The sequence below is a fragment of the Cetorhinus maximus genome, chromosome 23 (assembly GCF_964194155.1).
Source record: "Cetorhinus maximus chromosome 23, sCetMax3.hap1.1, whole genome shotgun sequence".
Classification (NCBI taxonomy): domain Eukaryota; kingdom Metazoa; phylum Chordata; class Chondrichthyes; order Lamniformes; family Cetorhinidae; genus Cetorhinus; species Cetorhinus maximus.
In genome coordinates, this window is record NC_135901.1 from 36,390,945 (window position 1) to 36,407,334 (window position 16,390).

Consider the following 16,390-nt stretch of genomic DNA (forward strand, 5'->3'; position numbering starts at 1 on the left):
ATTTACCTGCTCTGAGTGTGGGAAGGGATTCACTCAGTCATCCCACCTGCCAACACACCAGCGAGTTCACAAGTAACTACAGTGATTGGATTTTTTTGTTGATCACATCCAGGACTGAACAAATTTAATCGGAGTCTGTTTTTGCCGATGTTGAAAAGCTCCAACCATGTTGGAGGTACTAAATATTCTGGATGAAATTAAATAAATCAGCTTTGTATTAAACACACAGTATGTTGAACATTTTTAATATCTTTAACACAAATCAGTTCCTTTTGAAAGACTCTCTCTCTCCCGTCTCCTCCATCCTCACCTCCAACAAGTGTGAGGAGCTCATGGAGCTTCTTTGTCAATAAGATTGAGACAATCCGATCAGCTGCCTCTGCTGCTTCCCTCCCTTCCACTAGCCCAACGGGCCAAACTGTCTCTAAAGTTCCCCTTGTCAGAGACCTGAACTCATATTTTTCCCCAGTTTCTCTCCCCTCACATCCTCTCAGTGCTCATCTTGTCTTCTGCTGTATTGACCCCATTCTCATTAAACTACTGATCACCCAGCTTCCCTATCTCAGCTGATATTGTTAATGGCTCTCTCTCTCTCTCTTTCTTCTAGTACTGTCCCTCTCACCTTTAAATCCACTGTTATCACCTGAAAAAACACTTGACCCAACCACCCTAAAATTCCACCCCATCTCCAAACTCACTTTCCTCTGCACAGTCCTTGACTTGGTGTCCCCCAAGGATTTCAATCTCCAAGACATCACATGTCCCCACCTGACCCCAGCTCATCTGCTGCTCAAACCCTCATCCATGTCCGTGTTACCTTTAGACTTGACAATTCCAATACATTCCTGGCCGGCCCCTCACATTCACCCCGTCCCCACGGAAACATGAGATCATCCAAAACTCTGCTGTCCATGAGCTTTATCAGGCCAAGTCCTGTTCACCAATCAGCCCTGTGCTCACTGACCTACACTGGCTCCTGATCCAGCAGTGCCTCCAGTTTAAAATTCACATCCTTGTTTACAAATCCCTCCATGGTCTTGTCCCTCCCGATCTCTGTAACCTCCAGTCACTCACCCTCTGAGATATCCGTACTCCTCTCATTCTGTCCTCTTGAACATCCCTGATTTTAATGACTGCACCATTGGAGCCTGTGCCTCGGTGTGAAACCCTGAAATTCCCTCCCTAAACCTCTCCACCCCCTCCAGCTCTCTCCCCTGATTTAAGATGCTGGTTAAAATCTGCCTCGCCAATCAAGGTTTTGTCCATTTACCCTAATATTTCCCTCTGTGACATGGTGTCAAATTTTTCTTTACAAAACTCCTCTGAAGCACCTTGGGATGTTTTATTAGATTAAACATGTTATATAAAGACAAGTTGCTTCTGTTTCATGACAGCCAGATGCACAAAGTAAGATTCCACAAACAACAATCATTACAAGTAACTGATTAATCTGTGTTTTTTTGGTGCTGTTAGTTAAAACACGAATGTTGGTCCCACTGCACCAGGAGAACTCCCCTGTGGACAGGATGTAGAGTTGTTGAGCTCTCCTGAGCTGAGAGTGGAGCTGATAGAGCTGTCGGGCCTGCAGTGTACCTTAAAGAACCGCTGTCTGGGATCTTTCCTCTTAATTCACTGACTCTCAGCTGAAGTTATTTCTGCAGTACAATAATTAACTTTGAATATCAATTCCAATTTAATCTTTGAAGTAAAATCTGCAACTTCAAATCAGCTGTAGAAGAGACAGAAAGTTGTGTTTATTTATCATCTTTCACATCCTCAGAACATCCCAAAGTGATTCACAGTCAATGATGTATTTTGAAACTAAGAATGAGGAGAGGCAGAATAAACCAAATGGTACACTTTTAAACAGAGTGTAGGAAAAGTGTGACCAAGCTGTTTAATAAAAAGCTAATGGGGTCCTCGGTTTATTAATGGAGACAAGGAATACAAAAGCAAGGCGGTTATCCTAAATCTTTATAAGTCACTGATTATCCCTCAGCTGAAGTATTATGTTCAATTTTGAGCACCACACTTTAGGAAAGATGTCGAGGCCTTGGAGAGGGTGTGGGGAAAATGTCCCAGAAAAGTATCAGGGATAAGGGGTTTCAGTTCTATTGACAGACTGGAGAAGCTGGGATTGTTCTCTTTAGAGCAGAGAAGGTTAAGGGGTGCTTTAATAGAGATGCAGAGATTTTTCAGGAGTTTTCATCTACACAGGGAGAAATTGTTTTCATAGGCAGGATGGTTGGTAACCACAGAACACAGCTTTAAAATAATTGGCAAAGAATCTAGGATGGAGATGAGGAGAGATTATTTTACTCAGTGAGTTCTGATGATCTGGAACACATTGTCTGAATGACTGGTGGAAGCAGATCCACAAGTAACTTTCCAAAGTGATTTGGACTGATCGCTCTGCACTAGTTCGGGGTTCGCACATGTGCAGAGCGCACTCAGTGACCACGGCAACAGACTCTCTGTCTGTTGGTTCAGGGGCTTGAGTAGAACTTTCCACTATTAAACTCATCATTCATTGTACATTAGGCCACATCTACAATCTTGTCTCTCACATTTCCAGTGAAGAGGAGCATCTGTGGATGGAATGAGGGATCACTTCAAGAAGCTCTTCACTGTCTGACGTTATTTTCTCTCTCAAAAGCCAGTTTATATATCTCATTTCTGGGGGTCTCATGTCAATAACTTATCCAATTGTCCATTAGCAAGGGACAGATATTCAAGATAACCCCTCCCATTTCCAATGGTAGTTCATGAAGTCTTTTGTGGCTCATCACTTGCTGGGACATCCTGTTTACCCTTTACTCAGACAGTTGATTTACGTATGGGTCATGAGATCCCCTCACCCGAACAAGCTTGTCTGGTTTCAGGGTCTGTGCCAGAGACATCTCCTTGGCAGAAAAACAGGCCTCACTGTCCTGTGTTTCTCAACCCAGGAAGCTTTCTTCATGAGAGAGACAGACAGAGAGTGAGAGACAGAGAGTGAGAGGGTAATTGCAATAATGTTCAATACATTTCTGCAGATTTTATAAGGTTATTAGACAGTGATTTCTCACAGATCTCCTCACCATGAGAATGGAATATCCTTATTGACTTCTCACAACTGATTTCTGACTAACCTCACTATTTCAAAGCAATGAGCTTGTTTTCCTAATTTCTTGATGACAAACTGTAGATAACATACGAAAGCTACTAGAACGATCAGAATCAGCAAGACAAACCATTCAGCAGCCACCAAGAATAAATGTCAAAACTTTTCCACGAAAATGTCATAATTATCATCTCAGATTCATCCTCCCCACCTGTCAATCATCTCACACAATCTAAATTATTGGCATGTCGTAAATACATCTGATTCAAACAAAGGTTCATGCACGGACTTTAAAGATTCTCCAGCTCTCTGTTCACCTGCATCCACCTTGTGGATATTTTCAAACTCATTCTGGACCTTTTTCAACTTATTTTGTCCTTTCTAACCCTCTTTACAAACCCTATCAAGGATATACTCGTAATCCCGGTCACTCTTCACCAATCCCCAGGGTATCTCTCATCCCTGGCCCGCCTGTTTTCTCTATCAGACTATCAGTCGCTCCCTGTGATGTTTCAATGCCATTTTATACTCCTGGCTTCACTTAGGAACTTCTCCATTCGCATTTAAGTAAGTGTGTTGCTTCTCAAGCCTATGGTCTCGATCACTCCGATCCCACTCCTAACACCACTTGTAAGATTTAGGTTCGGGAGTCACAGATTACCTGAAAAGGGGTTTGAGCGCAGAAGTGATTTTAAAGTAGTTTATTGAGAAGCGACAGTTTAAATATGATGCAGAAGCTAAATAGACACGAGAAACATATGACCCATGACAGGTTAGAATGGATTACTGGTCCCGGAGGACACATAGTGAGTGCTGGTCTCCGTAGCTGGTGGTGGCAGTCTCTTCTGAATGGTTAACTGATGTGGGGAGTGTGGGTGTTGGGCTGAAGCCAATACGGATCGCTTCAAAATCTCTTTGCTCTCGAGAGCCTGTTTTAACCTTTTTATAGGGTTATTAGACAATGATTACTTACAGTCCATTACTTGGATTGAACTTGTCTCCATTCCCATGCCGAGGGGATTTCTGTATCAGGCGGGAGGGGTAACATTTGGGAACTCTCGATTCTCCACCAATTCCCATTCCCCTTCTTTCTGGTGGATAATGGAGGTGTCACTGTGAGTAATGTGCAAGTCAGTAAGAATTGTCAGCAAGGATTAATCAGCACTTTCTAATTGGAGATGTTAATCAGTGGAACCTCTCAGACACTGAACTGTAGAGTTCGTACCAAAGATCAATTTGGGATTGAAGTGAAAGTTCAGAATCTTGTTATAAACTAATTTCTGATGAGAGTTCCTGAATTATGGGGAAAGATCAGAGACAGCGGTTTTTAAAGGGACATTGCAGCCCCGAGAACACAATCAGCTATAGATCCAGAATATTAAACTCCAGCCCAGTTACAGGGATTGTAAACGTCAGCAGAAAAAAGCCTAATATTGTCAGACTTTTCATCCTGGATGTGATTAACAGCAGAATCCAATCCCTGCAGTCACTTATGAACTCACTGGTGTTTCAGCAGGTGGGATAACTGAGTGAATCCCTGCCCACAGTCAGAGCAGGTGAATGGCCTCTCTCCACTGTGAATTCGCTGGTGTACTTTGTAGTTGGATGAAGACCTGAATCTCTTTCCACAGAAAGTACAGCTGAACGGCCTCTCCTCACTGTGAATTCGCTGGTGTGTCAGCAGGCTGGATGACCAAGTGAATCCTTTCCCACAGTTGGAGCAGGTGAACCTCCTCTCTCCAGTGTGAACTCGTTGGCGCACTTTGAGGTTGGATGAAGACCTGAATCTCTTTCCACAGAAAGTACAGCTGAACGGCCTCTCCTCAGTGTGAATTCGCTGGTGCTTCAGCTGGACAGTGGACCCAGTGAATCCTTTCCCACATACAGAGCAGGTGAACTGTCTCTCTGCAGAGTGAACTCGCTGGTGTGTCAGCAGTGTGGATAACTGAGTGAATTTCTTCTCACACTCAGAGCAGCTGAATGGTCTCTCCCCAGTGTGAACTCGCTGGTGTGTCAGCAGGTTAGACAACTGCGTGAATCCCTTCCAACACTCAGAGCAGGTGAACGGCCTCTCTCCAGTGTGAACTTGTTGGTGTACACTGAGGTTGAATGAAGACCTGAATCTCTTTCCACAGGAAGTACAGCTGAATGCCGCCTCCTCAGTGTGAACTTGCTGGTGCTTCAGCAGATTAGGGGACCCAGTGAATCCTTTCCCACATACAAAGCAGGCGAATGGCCTCTCTCCACTGTGAATTCGCTGGTGTGTGAGTAGGTGGGATAATTGAGTGTATCCCTTCCCACACTTGGAGCAGGTGAATGGTCTCTCTGCAGTGTGTAACTGTTGGTGTGTTAGCAGGTTGGATAACTGAGTGAATCCCTTCCCCCACATGGAGCAGGTGAACAGTCTCTCCCCAGTGTGACGGCTTCGATGGTTTTCCAGATGGGATGGGTAATTGAATCCCTTCCCACAGTCCTCACATTTCCACGGTTTCTCCATGGTGCGGGTGTCCCTGTGGCTCTGCAGGTTGGATGCTCAGTTGAAGTCTTGTCCACACAGAGAACATGTGTACAATCTCCCCCACTGTGAATGGTGTGATGTTATTTTCAGGCTGTGTAACTGGTTAAAGCTCTTTCCACAGTCAGTTCAGTGGAACACTGTGTGCGTCTGTGTCTCGGTGCTTTTCCAGTCACACTGATGTTTGAAATCTTTTCCCACGAATAGAACAGACAAACATTTCTCCTTCCACATTCAAAAGCTCGATGATATTCAGGTCTTATAAATTGAGTGACTGTGTCAGATCTTGATGTGATGTTTGGTTTGAGTTTCCCATCTACAAGGCCTCCCCTTCTAATTCTCTGAAAGAGGAGTTTACAAAAGTCATCACTGTAAGAACAGGATAGAAATTCAAAACAGACAATTCTAGTTTCAGTGGAACATTTCTTCAACTCTTGTTCCCCCAAAGCTGCAAATCCCCATCCCACACACTCTCCCTCCTCCCTGTGCTGAAATCCAAACAGAGTTTTGGACAATTATTTCTGTATCTTTTTAACAGATTTCTACAACTGGAGATGACAATATGTTTGATCATTCACTTCAGTCATTACTCGTGACAAATCTTTAATCTGAAACCCCCTGACCGACCATACAAAATAGGGTCCAAAACTTACTGTGCGGAGATTTAATGAGTGATTGTGAAGGTGGTTTATCCAAACCAACGAGGATTTCCTTCCTTCCTTCTCTCCCTCACTAAGTTAAACCTGGGATCAGTCTCATGGCCCATTCTGGTTCCTGCTTCTCTTCCTGGTGACTAATTAACTCCAATTAAACACTGAGAAGATTGAAGTCACTGTTTTCAGTCCCTGCTCCAATCGCCATTTCCCAGATACCCACTCCATCCCCCTCCCTGGGAACAGTCTGAGATTAAGCCATCATCACTGCTGTTGTTACCTCCAGACTCGACTATTCCAACACACTCAGCGCTGGTCGCCCACGTTACCCTCCGTAATGTTGAAGCCATCCAAAGATCTTCTGTCCATGTCTTCACTCGCAGTGAGGCCCATTCCCCTAACACCCCTCTGCTTCCTGACCTGCCTTGGCTCCCAGTCAAGCAACAGCTTGATTTTAAAATTCTCATCCTTGTTTTCGAATCCCTCCATGGCCTCACCCCTCCCTATCTCTGTAATCTCCTCCGGCCCCACAACCCTCTGAGATAACTGCAATGTTCTAATTCTGGCCTTGTACATTCCCTATTTTAATCGCTCCACCATTAGTGACTGTGCCTTCAGTTCCCTTGTCCCCAAGCTCTGAGATTCTCTCCCTACCACATTTTCCCCTTTAAGACACTTGAAGGAGAAACAAAGGGACCTTGGCGTGTGTCCATAGATCTCTGAAGGCGGAGGGGCATGTTAGTGGGGTGGTGAAAAAGGCATATGGGACACTTGCCTTTATAAAGCGAGACATAGATTACAAAAGTAGGGAGGTCATGTTGGAGTTGTATAGAACCTTGGTGAAGCCACAGCTGGAGTACTGTGTGCATTTCTGGTCGCCACATTATAGGAAGGATGTGATTGCACTGGAGGGGGTGCAGAGGAGATTCACCAGGATGTTACCTGGGATGAAACATTGAAGTTATGAAGAGAGGTTGGATAGACTTGGGTTTTTTGCGTTGTGCAATAAAGAAAGAAATAAGAGCTGCGGCCTCGCTCGGTGCAAACGGGGAGACGGTCCCCCGGGGACCGGGAAGTTCTTTTTCCGGGTTTGCGGATTGCACAACATGTTTACGAAGCCGCCCCGCCCGCTGGATCCATCGCTCCCTCCGACCCGCCATTCACTTCCTTACCGATTCCGGATCCGAGTCTCTCCATCGACATTATTCACACTGCGCATGCTTCACTCCCAGCCCGGCCCCGCCCCTCATTCATTCCGATTGGTTGGAGGATCAGCACCTCCCGCGCTGTCCTCCAGTCACGCCCCCTGCTTCCTATTGGTTCGGAGCTGCCGTCAATCAGCCGGGCATTGTGACGGTTTCAGATGGTGAGAGCGGCCACAGACTCAGCCTGACTTGCTGATTCTTGGCAGCATTTTCTGTTTGGGAATTAGAGCTAGAGATGGATGGTCAGTTCCCCTCTGTCCGGGGGGGATTCACATTCATTTCCCTAGTGCACTGATTATCACCTTTACTTTACATGAGAAAGTCCCCGGTTCAATCCCGGCTGGAAGCTTTGTGTTTATAATTGTTACTGAGGAGGAATTAACAGTGAGTTTAGTTTCATGTCGAACAGGGGGACAGTTATTGTCTCATTCCTTAAAAACTCCTTCTTCACCTTTGAACGGAGAACGATAAATCAGAGAAAACTGATCCACGGTGACCCAGAAACAAGATACTGCAGATGCTGGAAATCCGAGCTCAAAACAGAAAATGTTGTAAACTCTCAGCAGGTCAAACAGCTTCTGTGGAGAAGGAACCAGAGTGAATGTTTCAGGTCGGTGACCTTTTATCCAAACTGGAAGAATTTAGAGATTTAATAGATTACAAAAAAGTCCAGAGTCGGGGAAAAGAGACAGGAGAGGAGGAAAGAACAAACAGTCTTGTGATAGGATGGAAGGCTGCAGTGATTAAATGACAAAGGGGATGATGGTGCGAGGACACATTGGGTGATGATTAGATAAGCAAATAAACTGATGGGTAAGTGAAGAAGCAGAAGACAGGTGCAGAGGAGATATAAATGGTAACAGCAGAACATGTACCAGCACCTACTGTCTGAAAAAAATAGGATCAAAAATTATTCAAGTGAATGTTGAGTCTGGAACGTTGTAAAGAGCCAAGCCGAAGCATGAGCCACTGTTTCTCGAGCTTCCCTGAATCTTCGTTTGAACAGTGCAGCAGGACGAGGACAGAGAGGTCAGAGCTGGAGTGCAGTGGAGAAATAAACAGGTAAATAAGCAGAAGATCTGGACCACACTTGCAGACTGCTGATGGTCCACAAGAGCAGTCACCCAATCGGGATTTAGTTTCTTCAGCAGAGAGGAGATCACATCGTGAACAGTGAATACACAATACAAAATGCAAATAAGTACAAGTATATCACTGTGTCACCTGGACAGTCTGTCTGGGGCCCTGGAACATGCGGCAGAAGTGAAGGGGTGGGTGCTGCATCTGTTGGGCTTTCATGGAAATGAGACACAGTGATTTCATAAGAACACAAGGAATAGGAGCAGGTGTAGACCATACACCCCGTTGAGCCTGCTCCACCATTAAATGATCTTCCACCTCAACTCCACTTCCCCGTCCAATCCCCATACCCATTGATTCCCTTAGTGTCCAAATATCTAGACACTGAGTCTATCGCTCTTCATTTTGAGATTCAAGATGGAAATTGACAGACTTAATGCAACTATTAATCCAACCCGGCCAATTACCACCCCATCAATCTACTCCCTGTCATCAGTAAACTGATGGAAGGGGTTATCAACAATGCTATCAAGCGGCATTTGCTTCGCAATAACCTGCACACTGATGCTCAGTTTGGGTTCTGCAAGGGTCACGCAGCTTCTGACCTCATGTCAGCTTTGGTTCAAACATGGACAAAACAGCTAAACTCCAGGGGTGCAATGAGAGTGACTGCCCTTGACATCAAGGGAGTCTTTGACTGTGTGTGGCATCAAGGAGACTGAGCAAAACTGGGGTCAATGGGCATCAGGGGAAAACTCTTTGCTGGTTGGAGTCATACCTAGCACAAAGGAAGGTGGTTCTGGTTGTTGGAGGTCAGTCATCTCAGTGCATGACACCACCGCAGGAATTCCTCAGCATAGTGTCCTCGGTTCAACCATCTTCAGATGCTTCATCAAATACCTTCCTTCCAACATAAGGTCAGAAGTGGGGATGTTCATTGATGATTGCACAATGTTCAGCACTATTCATGACTCCTCAGATCCTGAAGCTTTCCATACCCGAATGCAACAAGACCTGGACAATTCGCAATTAACATTTGCGCCACACAAGTGCCAGGCAATGACCATCTCCAACAAGAGAGTATCTAACCATCGCCCCCTGATGTTCAATGCCATTACTATCACTGAATCCCACACTATCGACATCCAGGGGGTTACCATCGACCAGGGACTGAATTAGACTCACCATATAAATACTGTGGCTATAAGAGCAGGTCAATGGCTAGGAATCATCCGATGAGTAACTCACCTTCTAACTCCCCAAAGCCTGTGCACCACCTACATGCACAAGTCAGGAGTGTGATGGAGTATTCTTCACTTACCTGGATGAGTGCAGCTCCAACAACACTCAAGAAGCTTGTCACCATCCAGAACAAAGCAGCCTGCTTGATTGGCACCACATCCACAAACATTCACTCCCTCCACCACCGACGAACAGTGGCAGCCCTGTGTACCATCTACAAGATGCACTGCAGCAACTCACCAAGGCTCCTTAACCAGCACCTTCCAAACCCACAACCGCTAACATCTAGAAGGACAAGGGCAGCAGAAATATGGGAGCACCACGACCTGGAAGTTCCCCTTCAAGCCTCTCACCACCCTGAATTGGAAATATATCGCCATCCCTTCACTCTTGCTGGGTCAAAATCCTAACGGGACTGTGGGTGTACCTACACAGCAGAGACAGTAGTGGTTCAAGAAGGCGGCTCCCCACCAGCAGCTCAGTGGCAATTAGGGATAGGCAATAAATGCTGGTTTCGTCATTGACACCCACGTCCCACAAATGAATTTTTTTTTAAACTGGAAAATGTACAAACAAGGTGCACATGAATTGCAAATTCATCTCCTCACTGCTTGGTAATCATGTTAACTGAGCTTTCCACTGGCCCCGTGCTGAAATCTAGTCATTCTCTGACAGGTATTCTTAATGGTATCATTGGCGGATTTAGAATGAAAACTGCGCTCTGTTGCACTGTCAAGGTGAGAGACAACTTTGTAGATGATTCATAATGTTACAGAGCGGCTCCTTGGATCTGGTCATTTCATCTCATATTATTTTCAGCTAATGGGAGAATGGCTGAAATAGAGGATGGTGAATAACAGCTCGAAACCGCAGTCCCCTCTCCCAATGCGATTCTGATCCTCCCAACTAACGGGAATATGGGACAATAGTGATGTTGATGCTCAGATTAGCTGTCTTCATATTATAAGATGGATCACGAAGCACTGGGGAAGGTGCTAATAAGATTGACTGGAATTATGCCAGAAATGAAAAGCTATATCAATCACAAAAGATTGAACTGGTTGAAAAGGTTTTGCCTCGGTAATAAGAGTGAGGGATGACCTGAACGAGACGAAGATGTGTCCACTTGTGGATGGATGAGAAGAAAGACAGAGATGATGAGGTTTTTTTTCTCTCTCAGTGGGTCATGAGTGTTTGTAACTCTCTGCCTCAAAAGATGGTGGAAGCAGAATCTTTGAAAATCTTTAAGGCAGAGGCAGATAGATTCTTAATAAGCGAGGTGGTGAAAGTGAGTAGGTGGGAATGTGGAGTTGAGGTTCCAATAATTCAGCTTGATCTTGTTGAACGGAATCGAGGGGCCGAATGGCCTCCTCCTGTTCCTCATTCACATGTTTTTATGTTTGTATGTAAATAATAAATCTGTTGTACAAATCGGGAACAACTGCTTTAACCAGAGATAAAGCAGGAAGTGCTGGAAATACTCAGCACATCAAGGAGCATCTGTGGATTGAGGAACTGAGTTAAGTTTTCAGATCTGTGCACTGATGCAGTGCAATTCTGATGGAAAATCATAGTCCTGAAATGTAAACTATGTTTAGCTTTCCACACACGCCACAAAATCTGTTGGAAATTCTAGCATTTTCTGTTACTTTTTCAGATTTACAATGCCCGATTTTCTCTAACTGTGGATGGTTGAGAATGTAGAGCTCATTTTCAGAAGGGTTTGAGATCCAGTGTGCGTTGGAAACTCATGGGTAAAATCACACAATGAGAAGATCGTTCACCAGCTCAATGTGGAAAGGGATTCACTCAGTCGTCCCATTTACTGACAGGACAGCATAGCCACATCAGAGAGAGGGCTATTCAGATACTTCATGTGTTCAAAGGGAGTTACTCATTTTGCCCACCTGTTAACACTCCAATTTAAAAGTTCCAGGGATTTGATCCACAATTGCTACATTCTTACTGACAAGACGGAGTTTAAATGAGTTGACATCTAACTGTAGATGTTTGTTCTGTTGTTACTTATACCTAGAACAGAACTATGATGGAGGGCCTGATTGATATTTGAATCGACGTAACAATTTTATATAACACAAAAACAAAAATACCTGGAAAAACTCAGCAGGTCTGGCCGCATCTGCGGAGAGGAGCACAGTTAATGTTTCGAGTCCGTATGACTCTTCAACAGAACTAAGGAAAAATAGAAAAGAGGTGAAATGTAAGATGGTTAAAAGGGGGGAGGGCGGGGGGGGGGTGCGGGTGGGACAAGAAGAGTTGGATAGAGGGCCAGTGATAGGTGGAGATAACCAAAATATGTCACAGACAAAAGGTGATATTATCTAAAGGAATGTGCTAATTAAAGCAAGACGAGCAAGGTACAGATAGCCCTAGTGGGGGTGGGGGAATCGAAAAAGGTTAAAAGGTAGAGATAAAACAATGGATGGAAATATATTTAAAAAGAATGGAAATAGGTGGGAAAAGAAAAATCTACATAAATTATTGGAAAAAACAAAAAGGAGGGGGAAAATCGGACAGGGGGTGGGGATGAAGGAGAGAGTTCATGATCTAAAATTGTTGAACTCAATATTCAGTCCGGAAGGCTGTAAAGTGCCTAGTCAGAAGACGAGGTGCTGTTCCTCCAGTTTGCGTTGAGCTTCACTGGAACAATGAAGCAAGCCAAGGACGGACATGTGGGCATGAGAGCAGGGTGGAGTGTTGAAATGGCAAGCAACAGGGAGGTCTGGGTCATGCTTGCGGACAGACCGAAGGTGTTCTGCAAAGCGGTCACCCAGTCTGCGTTTGGTCTCTCCAATGTAGAGGAAACCGCATTGGGAGCAACGAATGCAGAAGACTAAGTTGAGGGAAGTGCAAGTGAAATGCTGCTTCACTTGAAAGGAGTGTTTGGGCCCTTGGACGGTGAGGGGAGGGGAAGTAAAGGGGCAGGTGTTGCACCTTCTGCGGTTGCATGGGAAGATGCTGTGGGAGGGGTTGAGGTGTAGGGGGTGATGGAGGAGTGGACCAGGGTGTCCCGGAGGGAACGATCCCTGCAGAATGCCGCCAGGCGGGGGGGGGTGAAGGGAAGATGTGTTTGGTGATAGTCTAGGCCCTGTGCCTCCAATCGTCACTGGATTGCAACACATAATATTCTATGAATCAAAATGGGCATTCAATGGCTGCGGCTTTACCCAGCATGCAATGGGGGCCAGAATGTGCTCTATCTTCACTATAGGACCTCAAGCGCAGGCGCAGTCCCGGATAGTGACTGGAACATGCGCAGTGCGGTATCTGAAGGGCGCATGCGCAGTAAAGTTTTTACTTGTTGCTGTTCGAAGGGGCCGAGAAATGGCGAAAACAGGCGAGTGAATGGAGCCGGTGAGTGGAGAGGATGGAGGCGGCGGAGTGGGCGGGGAGGCTTCATAAATACCCAGTGGAGGCCTGAAACCGCGAAATGAAGCTACAGACCACGTGGTTGTACCGGACGGGACGATGGCAGGTACGGCCGCGACTTCCCTCGGAGACAGTTCCGAGTTAACAGCCGCCATCTTTATTGGGGCCAGTAGCGCCAGTGCGCATGCGCGGCCGCCATATTTATAGGCCAATGTGCAGCAGGGCGCATGCCCTGTCATCCTGGTCCAGGTAGCATTTCTATCCTGAACTGACGGGGATGGATTTTGGAAACTCCTTTTACAGGGGGTTAGAAGGGGAGGATTTACTGACAGCAAACCCAAACCAAGAGAAATGTTTGTGTCTTCTCAATTTCTAATCTTGGACTGACAGTGATGGATTTTGTAAATTTCTTTTGGAAGCAGAGATTGACAGACGGGAAACTTAAACCAAACATCACATCAAGACCTGACAGAGTCACTCGGTTCATCAGGACCTGAATATTATCATACTTTGAATCTGGGAGGTAAACAGTTTATCTGCTCTGTGTGTGGGCAAAGATTTAAGGAAGAAGTAGGAATAATTTACTGGGGGAAAGCCAACTTCAATGGTTTAAGAATTACTCAGGTAAACTGGAATCAAAGGTTGTCAGGAAAAACTGTAACTAAACACTTGGTTGTCTTTAAAGAAGAAATAGTTCAGACACAGTAAAGGGACATTCCCGCAGAGGGGAAAAGGTAGGGCAAACAAATCCAGAACTCCCTCGATGATATAAGCGATAGAGATTAAGATGGAGATGAATAAATGTGCTAATGACACATGTCAAGTGGATAAAAAAACCAAGAACCAGGCTGAATATAGAAGGTACAGAGGGGAATTGAAAAAACAAATAAGAGAAGCAAAGAGTGAGTATGGAAAGAGACTGGCAGCTAATATAGAAGGAAATCAAAATGTCTTGTGTAGGCTTATAGATAGTAGCAGGGTGGTAAAAGGAGGAGTAGGGCTGATTGAGGACCAAAAGGACAATTTGTACATGGAGACAGTGGGCCTGGATGAGGTATTTAATAAATATTTTGCACCTGTCATTACCAAGCAAGAAGATACTGCACAGGACATGGTGAAAGAGGAGGTAGTTCAGACACTTGTGGGGCTTAAGATTGATAAGGAGAGGGTGTTGGAATAGCAGTCATAGCTCTTGGAATGAAAGGGACAGCAGCAACATGGATATGAAATTGGCTGAGTGACATTGTTTAATGGATGTTTTTCAGACTGAAGGAAGGTTTCTAGTGGAGTTCCCCAGGAGTCAGTGTTAGGAACCCTGCTCTTCTTAACAGATATAAATGACCGAGATGTTGGTGTTCAGGCACTATTTGAAATTTGTTGACAGAATCTTGAGTGGGCACAGACTGTGTAGCAGCTGCCCTTCCCTGAAGGACATGAGTGAACCAGTGGGTTTTTATGACAATCCAGAGTTTTCATGGTCACTTTTTCCTAGTTCCGGCCCCACAAATTCCCAGATTCATTCAGCTCAATTTCACAACCTGCCTTTGTGTTTTTGTGGGTTCTCTCTCACTCCCTTTTTTCTGTTTGAAATCAGTTTGACAGAATATGAGAATGGGAGGATTTGCAGTTGGGAAACTGAAACCAAACATCACATCAGGATCTGATGGAGTCGCCCAGTTTATCATAAACTGAATATCATTGGATTTTGAACATGGCAGGAAAAAGCACTGTTCACAGTGGGGAGAAACCGCACACGTGTTCTGTTTGTGGATGAAGCTTCAGCCAATCATCTGGCCTGTCAAAACATAAGTGCAGTTACAACAGAGAGAAGCCGTGGAAATGTGGGGACTGTGGGAAGGGTTTCAGATCCCCATCTGACCTGGAAACACATCGGCGCAGTCACACTGGGGAGAGACCGTTCACCTGCTCCGTGTGTGGGACAGGATTCACTCACTCATTCATCCACCCTGCTAAAACACCAGCGAGTTCACACTGGGGAGAGACCTTTTAAATGCCCAGACTGCGGCAAGTTATAAAAGTTCCGGGAATCTGATGTCCCATCAACGTGTTTATACTGACGAGAAATCATTCAGGTGCTCTCACTGTGGGACTGGGTTCAAGCGATCATTTCACCTCACTGCACACCAGCGAGTTCACACTGGGGAAAGACCATTCACCTGCTCCGTGTGTGGGAAGGGATTCACTCATTCATCCACCCTGCTGAAGCACCAGCGGGTTCACACTGGGGAGAGACCTTTTAATTGTCCAGACTGTGGGAAGTGGTTTTAAAAGTTCCTGGGAACTGATATTCCATCAACGTGTTCACACTGATGAGAGACCGTTCAGGTGCTCTCATTGTATGACTGGGTTCAGGTGATCATCTGACCTCACTGCACACCAGCGAATTCACACTGGGGAGAGGCCGTTTACCTGCTCAGAGTGTGGGAAGGAATTTGCTCGGTCATCCCACCTGCTGAGACATCAGCGAGTTCACAAGCAACTCCAATGATTGGATTTTGCTGTTAATCACATCCAGGACTGAACCATATGCATTGGGGTCTGTTTCTGCTGATGTTAATATACTCCAGCCCTGCTATAGGTGTTAATATTCTGTATAAAAGTCAAGTAAATCAGCTTTGTGCTAAATACTGTGTGTTGAATCTTTTAACATCTCTAACACAAGGTAGTTCCTTTTGAAGGGCTGTCCCTCTCCCCTGCTTCCTCCATCCTCACCTCCAACAACAAGTGTGAGGAGTTCATGGTGCTTCTTTCAGAGAACTTTCCAAACCCAGGATCACTACCATCTGGAAGGACAAGGGCAGCAGATCCATGTGAACACCAGCACCTGCAAGTTCCCCTCCAAGTCACACAACATCCGGACTTGGAAATATATCACCGTTCCTTCACTAACGCTGGGTCAAATCCTGGTACTCCCTCCCTAACAGTGCTGTGGGTGTACCTACACCACATGGACTGCAGCGGCTCAAGAAGATAGTTCACTACCTTCTCAAGGGCAATTAGGGATGGGCAATAAATGCTGGCCTAGCCAGTGATGCCCACATCCCCTGAATGAATAAAAATAATTGAGACAATCTAATTAGCTGTCTCTGCTGCTTCCCTTCCTTCCACTAGTCCACCAGGCCAAACTATCACTGATGTTCTCCTGTCTTATGCCTGAGCTCAAGTCTTTCTCTAAGTTACT

General features: G+C 45.4%; 4 protein-coding genes across 4 annotated transcripts in view; 1 reads left to right on the top strand and 3 right to left on the bottom strand.

Annotated features, from left to right (window-relative positions):
* Positions 1 to 16,390, bottom strand: part of LOC144697525 (uncharacterized) — a 248,637-nt gene that overhangs the window by 132,351 nt on the left and 99,896 nt on the right. The window lies entirely within an intron of this gene.
* LOC144697471 (uncharacterized) overlaps positions 1 to 16,390 on the bottom strand; it is a 346,752-nt gene that overhangs the window by 106,806 nt on the left and 223,556 nt on the right. The window lies entirely within an intron of this gene.
* The window catches only part of LOC144697557 (uncharacterized), a 280,480-nt gene that overhangs the window by 49,724 nt on the left and 214,366 nt on the right, over positions 1 to 16,390 (bottom strand). The window lies entirely within an intron of this gene.
* Positions 1 to 16,390, top strand: part of LOC144697540 (uncharacterized) — a 176,963-nt gene that overhangs the window by 9,753 nt on the left and 150,820 nt on the right. The window lies entirely within an intron of this gene.